Source organism: Tamandua tetradactyla, chromosome 17 (genome assembly GCF_023851605.1).
Source record: "Tamandua tetradactyla isolate mTamTet1 chromosome 17, mTamTet1.pri, whole genome shotgun sequence".
Lineage (NCBI taxonomy): Eukaryota > Metazoa > Chordata > Mammalia > Pilosa > Myrmecophagidae > Tamandua > Tamandua tetradactyla.
This window is the reverse complement of record NC_135343.1, coordinates 9,567,076-9,577,144: the sequence shown is the minus strand read 5'-3', so window position 1 is coordinate 9,577,144 and position 10,069 is coordinate 9,567,076. Positions and strand designations below refer to the sequence as shown.

At 47.1% G+C, this 10,069-nt stretch overlaps 1 long non-coding RNA gene across 2 annotated transcripts; it reads left to right on the top strand.

Annotated features, from left to right (window-relative positions):
• Positions 1-393: 393 nt before the first annotated feature.
• Positions 394-9,733, top strand: LOC143660705 (uncharacterized). 2 transcript variants are annotated; one of them, XR_013164192.1, is made up of 3 exons: positions 394-581; positions 4,994-5,048; positions 9,357-9,733. It is a non-coding gene; the product is annotated as an uncharacterized LOC143660705 (long non-coding RNA). The 2 variants fall into 2 exon arrangements; XR_013164191.1 differs by lacking the exon at positions 9,357-9,733 and adding an exon at positions 5,847-7,184 and having other exon boundaries at positions 397-581.
• Positions 9,734-10,069: the final 336 nt, after the last annotated feature.

The following is a 10,069-nucleotide window of genomic DNA, read 5'->3' as shown; positions in this document are numbered from 1 at the left end:
CTAGCTAAGCTAGGCCAGCTTTCCCAACACCATCCCCACTGGCCCCAAAGATAAGCCTCAGATGCCAGCTGACCGTCTGGGCCATCTCCCTGACCCCTTCTCTGCCTGTTTGTTCCCTACCTGTTCTTACTCTCTTTTAAGCGCAGCTGCTGTCCCTCCCGGGAGATGGCAGTCTTCCTGGCTCTGCTCTAGGCATTTGAACCTTAGCTTAATTTTACTTTTTCAGGGTGGGGAACCCAGGCCCCTTTCCCCAGCTTTCACACCCGTTACTCTCTCTGCTGTGATGCCCTTCTGAAAGAACCCCTAGATTTGCCTGCCTCAACTTTCAAAGCAATTCTGCAGGACTTTTTGTCCTCTTGAGATAGTTTTGTTTGAGGAGTTACATGGGTTGCGGCTCAGTGTTTACTTGCCAGTGCCCTGCTTCCTGATCATAAGCTCTGAGTAAGCAGGGACCCTGGTGTATTCATCTCAGGATTCCCAGCACCTAACGAAGTGAGCGGTTCAAATAGAGTTTTTTGTCGTTGAACTGAACCGAGCCCTTCCAGGCTGCATCTCTATTTCTTCTCTACTTTGGCAGCTAGGTGAGCTTGCCTCTTCTCTCTGCTTGGTGGGGTGGGTGCGGGGCAGTTTTCCTTGCTGGAGTCTTGACAGCCATTGCACTCATTGGCAACAGGTGTGCACTCATTGTCACCAGGTGAGGCCCTGCGGTCACACCCACATGCTCCGCTTTCCTAAGGGAGCCTGTGCCCTCTGCTAGCCGAGCCCAGGCGTTACACGGGAGCTGCAGGTCGCCCTCGCAGATACCTGCCCTCGGCTTCACGCATCTTGCTGACAACGTGAGCCAGGCGACCTGCAGGAAGGAACGAACTGCCCCAGTCCTGGAGCGTCTGGGCAGGCCCCTCCCCAGAACAGAGAGCCGGATGCAGGGCCCCTCGGAAGGGGCAGGCAAGGTGTGGCTGCGGTTCCAAGGCTAGCGAGGTGCCGTTTCCGGGCGAAGGGAGGATCGCTGTGCGAAATGTTGGATAATTGAATCTGAAAATGAAAAGAAAATGGGGAAGCACGGGAGCAGTCTCAGCTGCGACCCTTCACTGCCGCCCTCAGAGCTCCTCTGTTTCCAAAGGGGAGACGCAGCCGCAGCAGGTCTCCAGCTGCCTCCCAGTTTCAGGAGCTCAGAGGCGCCAACGCAGCGAGCCGCGTTCTCCCCACAGCTGCTGGGCTTATCTTTCCGCACTTGCCTCAGCCTCAAAAAAGCAGGCAGATCCAGGAGGTCAGATTGCATTCTGGCCCTCCTGTGCCTCCTCGCCTCCCCACCTCAACTCAGCGATATGCATAATAAGCCCAGAACCACTGAGCTGTAACTCATAGGAGCCCTGAATGCTTCTGCAAAGAGAGTTTACCTACAGAAGTCCAAAAGAGAGCAACAAACGGTAAAAGAGTAAAATAGTTAAGACTTATAGCCCAGTGGGCCTGCCATTTTGCTCTAGCAGTGGTTCTCACACTTTAGCCTCATCTGCAGGGGCCGGCTGAAGCACAGAATGCTGGGCCCCGCTCCTAAAGTTTCTGGTCTTGCAGGCCTGGGGTCAGGGAGAGTATCTATCTGCCTAACAGAGTTCCCACGTGAGGCTGATGCTACTGACCCAGGGATCCTGCTCTGGAAGCCAAGATCCCTGCTCTGGGAACCACTGTCCTTTAACAGCTAAAGACACTTAACTGGAGAGAAAAATAAAATAAAGCAAACACAACCAGACACAGAAGGTGCTGTACTAAAACACGGCCTCAGGGCAGTCACGGATAGGATAGAAGAGGCTTCCAGGTGCTTTTCTTGGTTCCAACCCTGCACAACCCCGAAACCAAAGAACACATTGGAAAGAAGAGTACCCATGAGTGTAATTGGGGGCTTAGGGACAGGAGGAGGGTCTTCCCCGGCCGGTTGAGAGGTGAAAGTCCGCACTCCACCCCAAGCCAAGAGAGAAAAGGCGACACTGCGACAGGGGGGCCCAGGGAAAAGCTTACGAAGTGTCCCAGCCACGCGGGATTTGGGTACAGGAGATTCAGCAGACTCTCGTCAGATTTGGCTCTTAGGGGAGGGGGTTTCCATTCCTTGACTTTTAAGATCTGTCCGGGGCAGGTCGGAAGCCGTGTGACTTGCTCTCAAAGTGGAGGAGGGGGCAGAGCCCGGGCTCTGGGATCTAAACAGCGGGTCCGCCCACTTCTTCCAGAACCGTCCCGAGTCTAGGGGCGGTGGCTTTTCCGCAGAGGGATGCGCTGGGAGTGGCCGCCCTCTCCCCGGCCCGCCCCTCCGCGCCCATGTGGCGCCCACCGCGGGAGACCCCGCTCGGGGGCTGGTGCATCGAGAGGCCGGAGTCCAGAGGTTCGAGGCTCAGCTCGTGTTGTCGGAAGTTATCACTGCGTTAGTTCCAATCCTTTCCAGCTTCCTGTTCCTTCCATACACACAACCCCCCCCAATCCTGACTTTGAGCCTAGTGTCTCCTAAATCAGACTTTAAAAGCCAACCTCTCTCTCTGACAAACTCTTCCCTCCCTCTCCCCCGGAGCTTGCATGCACACACTGAGTTATGGCTTTTGTTCTCGGTTTCCTGGATGAATCGCGCTGATTTTCTGCTCGGGACCCACACCGATTCTGTATTTATGGTCTCTTCAAAGTCTTATCGGGGTTCTGGCCACCAGTGCCGAAGGGTCTTATCTTGTGACTGCAGGCTGAGTTTTGGTTCGAGAATCTTGACTGTGTGGTGTAGCAGGCTGTTTGGGTTTTATACTGGCCCCAGTACTTGTTGAAGGAGAGAATGAAGTGCGTTCATGTGATGCTCTGGCCCTTTGCTGAGCTGTACGATGGGATTTGTGATAGGAGTATCTTACCTCATGTAGAGTGCACCTCAGCCAGCATCGTACATTTAAAACAAAAATTTGGGGGTTAACAAAAGGGAAGTCTGCAAAATATTTTTAATTTCTAAAATTTTATATTTTTTATTAAAGAAATTGTAGGTTTACATAAAAATCATGCAGAAAATACAGAGTTCCCATATACTTACCCGGTTATTTACACTTTGCATTAGTGTGGTGCAGTTGTTATAATTGATGAAAGAATATTATTATAATTGTACTATTAATCATATTCCATAGTTTACATTAGGGTGCAAATTTTTTTTTTTGGCATTGCATTATATCTTTTTCCCCACTGTTTTTTTTTTTCTAAGAAAACAATTCACTTAGAACCACAAAAAATGGATATCTTAGTTAGCTTAACCATAAGCATATTTAAATAAAATATCCATATAATCATTGCAAAGCCTGTGTTTGTACAGTAAATTTAAAATTAAGGCATCGAGGAAAAAATCTACAAATTGAGATAGCAAAATTCTTGAATTCTAAATATTAAACACTAAGGTAACATTTGATCAGCTGTCGAAACTGTGAATGTTCTCAAAATATCAAGTAGAAAGTTCTTACAAATATCTGCATTGCTGTAGTAATGACTTATGCTACTAGTTTCCTGATTTCAGGAAAATATGAAGATACAAATATTTTTACAATTAACATATGTATATCTTAACCACCTAAAATGGATGTCTTAGTTGGCCTATTCATGGGCATATTAAAAAAAAAAAATCGAAGTCATCATCTTAAAGCCTGTTCGTACAATATGTTTCACAAACGAATTTAAAATAAAGCAAGGAAGGAAAACAATCTAAAGATACATTTATCAGAGTTTCTTAAATTCTAAATATTAAACACTATCTCAAATAGGATGCAAAATGTTTTTAGTCTCCACCAAGTATGTTTAAATGCTTGTTACCTTTACTGACATATGAAGATAGGGTAATTCTGTCCTTGAAGGGCATGACTATGCCATGTGACAAGGTCACACAAGCTGGCTAATGCCACCTAAGCTGGATAATGCAACCAACTGACTCCTAGTCGCCTTTCCCTAACCCAGCCTTTCTGGGATTGTGACATTGGCATCCTTGGTAAGGCTTGAGGATGGCGCTCTGCTATTTCCTACCACTGATTGTACAGAGCAGTCTTTGGGACTTGCTCATGAAGCAACTGTTGAGTCTGGGGTGGCAGAGGCCAAGAGCTGGCTTGGGATCTGTTTCAGGGATAAAGGCTACCAAGCCAACTGAGCAAATACCAGGGCCTGGTCACTGCTGTGTGCAGTTCATAGCTCACATCACATCTGGGGGTTAGGAAATCCACACGCAGAGCCAAGGATGTCAGAGACTGGCAGAACATAAATATTGCCATTGATGAGACACGGCAGCCAGGTGTTGGAAATTCAACCAGTAGCTAAACAAGCACAAGAGTCACTCAGAATGCATTGGACACCCCCTTCCTCTCCAGCCATCCTGCTCTGGAGGGGCCCCTGGTGGGGTCACCTGGATGGTCATCTTTGGAAAGTTTTAATTAGGACCTATGCAGAAACAACTGAGTGATGCATAGCTGCTGCCTGGGCCAGGGTTTCAGGCTCTGGGGCTTCCCTGTTGGGAATGCTTTCTCAGGAATGGCAGGGCCAGGTCCCTGGGACTGGGTGCGTGCTTTTCCTATCCCTGACCCATCGGTGGAGTCGGTGACAACTGCAGCTCCCAAGAGCTAAGATTCTAACAATAAAGGGCTTTGCAGAGAACCATAAACTGCACTGTGGAAATAAATTCCACCTCATTCTGAACTCAAGGATGGGGATTTCTGTGTTCCTCACCAGGAAAATGAAAGGCAAATGAAATGTTGGGGAGTACCTTCCTCAAAGTTATCTAAAGCAAAAATAACTCTTCATGCCTCCCCAAAGGAGTTCTTTAGAACTTGAGTTGTTTCCTTGACTTCTCTTTATGAGTCTGTGACTCAGGTGTGCCTCTGTCCCTTTTATAGTAGGGTATAGACTCAGGAAATCATGGACTAAGGAGTTCTCCTGGGGTCCCACAAATGAAGAAACTCAGTGATTGTCTTTAGGACAGGTCCTGATGGTTACCTTTATTTTCTAGGTGAGGAGATGTGCTGGACATACCAAATTTCTCTTCAAGAATGCTAAAGTCCACAGTAAGTACTTCATTGCCATCTGCTTGGGAGGACTGTGGGATTCCACTGAATGTACTTCTGGCCAGAGGACTGTGTTGCTCTTAATTATAATAACAAAAATTTTAAATTAAATATAATAAAATGTCTTGAGCATTTACTGACTGCTAGGACAGTTCTAAGTATTTGACATATATTAACATGATTAACAGTCCTAAGAAGTAGGTATTATTATCCCATTTTACAGATGAGAAAACTGAGGCACAGAAAGGCTAGGTAATTTGTCCAAGGCCACTGTCTAGGAAGTGGCAGGGTCAGGATCTGAACCCAAACAAATCAGATTCCCAAGCTGGTGTTCTTAATTTCCATATTTGCTATCTCATGCCCTTTGCCATTTTGGGTATCAAGGACAAATGTTTATTTAGTACATTGCATACTCCTAAGTATGGCGACATACGTGATCACATATGAATTCTGTGATCACATATGAATTCTTTCTACAACAGCACCAGAAGATAGGTAGATTGAATAATATTGTCCCCATTAGATGCCCGTGGAGACTGAGACAGAGTCAAGCACCTTTCTTACTGGTTGTCCTTAGATGATGGGTGTTGACTGTAAGGTGCCATGGACAGACATCTCAACATCAGTACTGCCATGATCCCACAGTTGGCACGCAGGAGTGCCTGAAAAGGTGAACAGTGGTCAGCTCTTGTTTACAAGACTCTGTCTTCTTCTGGTTGCTCTGGCATGTTCTTGGCAAGAACCTCACATTCACCCTCTTTGCACACGAGGATCTGAGGATCTGGTTTTCATTGACAGGAGGACCCCATTTGGATGGAGTTACCACAAGTCACCTCCCTGGTGACCAGCTTCCTTGGTCATAGGAGCTGCTTTTGGCCTGTCCATCTGTGATGATCGTCCAGTGAAAGATACCCTGATTCAAGAAGGCCAATAAAGTTCAGGGTTTCTCTCTCAAGTGAGAGGGTACATGGCGAATACAGTCAGGGCTTCTCTCTCATCTGGAAGGGCACATGGTGAATACGGCACCATTTGCTAGCTTTCTCTCCTGGCTTCCGGTTTCATGAAGCTCCCCGGGAGGCATTTTCCTTCTTCATCTCCAAAGGTCGTGGACTCTCTGCTTCATGGTGCTGCAGCATTCTCTGCTGTCTCTGAATCTCCTACATTCTCCAAAATGTTTCCTCTTTGATAGGACTCCAGAAACTTATCAAAACCCACCCAAATGGGTGGGGACATGTCATCACTTAATGCAGTTTAACAACCACTCTCGATTAAATCACATCTCCAGGGAGATGCTCTGATTACAGTTTCAAACATACAGTATTGAATAGAGATTATTCTGCCTTTACGAAATGGGATTTTGTTTAAAACATGGCTTTTCTAGAGGACATACATCCTTTCAAACCAGCACAGTCATACAAGCACTGGCCTGACTGTTATGGTGAGGACATTTTGTGGACTTAAATCATCAGTAAATTGAATGCATCTATGGCTGATTACATCTAATCAGCTTAGAAGATTGGCATCAACAATGACAGGCATCTCATCAAATCATTTGAAGGCCTTAAAAGAAAAAGTGATGATTCCATCAATCAGAAGACAGAATTTTCATCTCTGTTTCAGCCAGCCAACCTCTCCTGGGGAATTCATCGAAAACCTTCATCAGGGTTCTGAGCTTGCAGCCTGCCCTACGGACTTTGCACTGGCCCATCCCCACAGTTGCATGAAACAATTCTTATTATTGTCGATTAAATATCTTATCACAGTATTTACATATATCTACTCTCAGTTCTGTTTCCCTAGAGAACCCTGACTAATACAGCATCCTTTCCATTTCAGCTGAGCCTGGGCAAGGTTGCAAGGCTGGTTTCATTCAACACACAGGGCACCGTGTTGAAGTGAATTGAGGGCTTGCCCGGAAGTAACCATCAGAGACTTACTAAAAACAAAAGTAGGGTTGAGTTAGAAGGGACCTTAGAACCACTTTTAATTTTATTGGAAATATGGGCCAAATTTAGGGAGTCAAGCCAGTTGCCCAGGGTCACCGGAACCATCCGTGGCAGAGCTAGAAGCAGAGCTTGGATCCTGGCTGGGCACAGCACGCTTCCCCGCAGCATACTTCCCTAGCAGTCCTCAGGAGTCTACCACCCTCTCTGCTGGCAGTTTGCTAAGCACTGTCCAGGAGTTAAAAAAAAAAAAAATCTGGACTTTCTTGGGTGCCAATGTTTCTATAACGTCTCTCCTCCCCCAAAGCCCCACTGTCTAATTTGAGATGCTGCTCTGATGCAGACTCCGTATGGAAGTGGGGAGATGGCATGAGGAGATCCCACATAAGACAGCCAGGAATCTGTCTGCCAGAGAGAAGGATCAAGCAGGTGGGCGGGCACCAGACACGGCTGGGCTGTGAGCCAGTGGCTGCCACCCAACGCCTGCTCCACTTCGCGCTGTCTCCTGGCCCCCCAGGGGGATAATTCAGCCAGAGGGCACACTAGAACCTGTTAGGCATGGAACACCAAGTAAACAGCCCCTAGGAATTTGTCTTACTTGAATTTCAGCTCATTTACTTGGGAGCAACTGTCCTTTCTGGTTGGGGGAAGGGGGAGTGAGGAGGTGGGGAAGGCTAAGAAGACAATGTCCTTTTGTCTGGAGGGGGCTGCGTGCAGGTGCGGTGCTTTCTCAGCCTTGTTCCCAGCATGCTTGGTGGGTGGAACCGGGAGTCAGAAGTGCAAGCTCTTTTTTCCTGCACCCCCACACTCCCCGCCCCCAGCTGCTAGGCTTCTTGCAGCTTTAAACAGCGGAATTCTGCCGAAGATTTTGTTTCAAGTGAAGGTTGTGTGGCTAAATTAGGGGGGGGGAAGCACTGTTCTGGTAGGAAGACTTAGGAGGGAAGAGAGCAAGGTTCTAGGCTCATACCTGCTCCGAGTAGCTTTGATCAGGCAGGAAAGGCTGCCTCCTGCCCATCCCAACTACCAGACTTTGGTCATTTCCACTAAGAGTGTCACTAAGTGTGACCCAAAGTGAAAGGGTAAAAAGGATGATTAAAATCAAGGAATTATTATCACATGAATTGACAAAGAAGACCAACGATGGGGAAAGAGAGCTGAAAAGGGAAGGAGGGAGTCTGAATCTGTAAACACTTTCAGAGCTATTTCAGCAATTAACATTTACTGTCTAGTCAAACACGCTCCTTAGATTAACTAGAAAGAGACAGAGAGAGTTTGAGGCAGCTCCTGCTGGCTCGGGTTAGGTAAAGTATGCTAATCAAATGGGGTGGGAAGCCAGAAAAGCCATAATTACTCATCTGATTCCAAAGGAAACTCCCTGAACCAATGGGAAGCTAGCCACGGTAACACGCCCTTCTGGAAAGGCCAGCCTCGCCAAGCCGCGACTGCGGCCCGACCCGAGTGTCCTCTGACACCCCACCCGGGACTGTCGGGCCTCCGAAAACAGGCCCGACGCCTTTGCTGACTGCCCGATTCCCGATCCCAAGCTCGCTCTCGGAATTCCATGACGAGCGGAGTCCCCCGCCTCCCCCAGAGCCTCCGCGCTGTTCTGCACAGCTCTCTATTAAAAGAAGGATGACTTTTAAAACCAACATCCCCTGGGTAGTGGGTGTTCAGGTGGGGGGCACTTAAGTCATTTGGGGATTAATGATGATGATGGAGAAGATGAAGCTAAAGAAGCAAAAATGAGATTATAAACAGACGAACAAATCCAGATTTTTTTAAAGTTGGTTTTTCAGAGTACCTAGTCTCAAAAAAAAAAAAAAAGGATTCGAGGGATGGTGAAAAACACAACTAGGCCTGGTCTTTCTGTTATGATTCTTATGGACAGATGGATTTCAGTAATTCAACTCCCTTGTCCCCATGACTAAAAATAAGGGATGATTAAAGAATGGAATCTTAGCTCCCTGTCATCCCAGACAGCCAGATCTTGTCCCCGGACTTGCAAATTGAGCAAGGCAAGCACAGGAGAACATGAATTGCCGTAATAAATATTTTTGAACGTTATTCATCCATTATTAAGGCCGTCAGGTTGAGGACTACAAGGCCACTGTCAGGTCCCTCCGTCCATCCTTCTCCAGCTCACTGCTTTCTGGGCGGGTCAGCATACATGCCTGAAACGACTCCAACATCATTTGCCCTCTTGGACCATCTGTCCATGTGTCCCTGAGTCTTTGGCAGCGTGCCATCCTGAATTTCTCAGGCTGGATCTCCAGGTGCCTTTTGCACTGTTTGGAATGTCACCCTCATCTCTGAGACTGTCATCGTCCCCTGACAGTTTCTGCCATGGTATTCCTTGTGTTTACAGCTTGTGGAAGCCATAGGACCTGTGTGCACTTTCACTCCGGCAAGTCCTCAGACATAGCAAAAATGATTCCAGAAAACAACAGAACCCAAAGAGTGACTCTCTTCTCTGGAGACCAGTCAGTGGGACACATAAATCCTTAGAGGCAAGTCTCAAGATTTCTGAACAGAGTCAAGACAGTAATATGACCAAATGGGCGAGTAAATGACTCTGCCCAGGACTGGGGAGGAGAAAAGGTGAGGGATACAAATAAATCATGAAATGTCTTGAACCAGATCAGTGGGAGAGAGAGAGATTTTACACCATCTCGTGACTGGGTGTGTGTGTATGTGTATTTCAGCTACTCTTGTGATTCCCTATACTAAATTCTGTGAACCTAAAATTATAGCAAATATAGAGTATATATTACTCTGTGTTCCACTTGTTTTCTACTGGTTTTGTAGTTTAGTCTTTGCTCTGCTTGGGATGGCTCAAACCAAACTGCTCAGGATCCTGTGAAAGGCAAGACATGCATTCACTTACCTCTCCCACCGGTCTTTTCAACCTGGAACCCCACCTAGGGTTCAACATCTGTGTGTGTGTGTGTATGTGCACAACACACACACACATGCACATACATGAGGACCTCACTTGAGGAATTTATTATCTACACTGAGCTAATCCTCAGGCAATTTAGTGCAAATGTTTCTGCCGTCCTGGGAAAAAGTAGAAGAGGT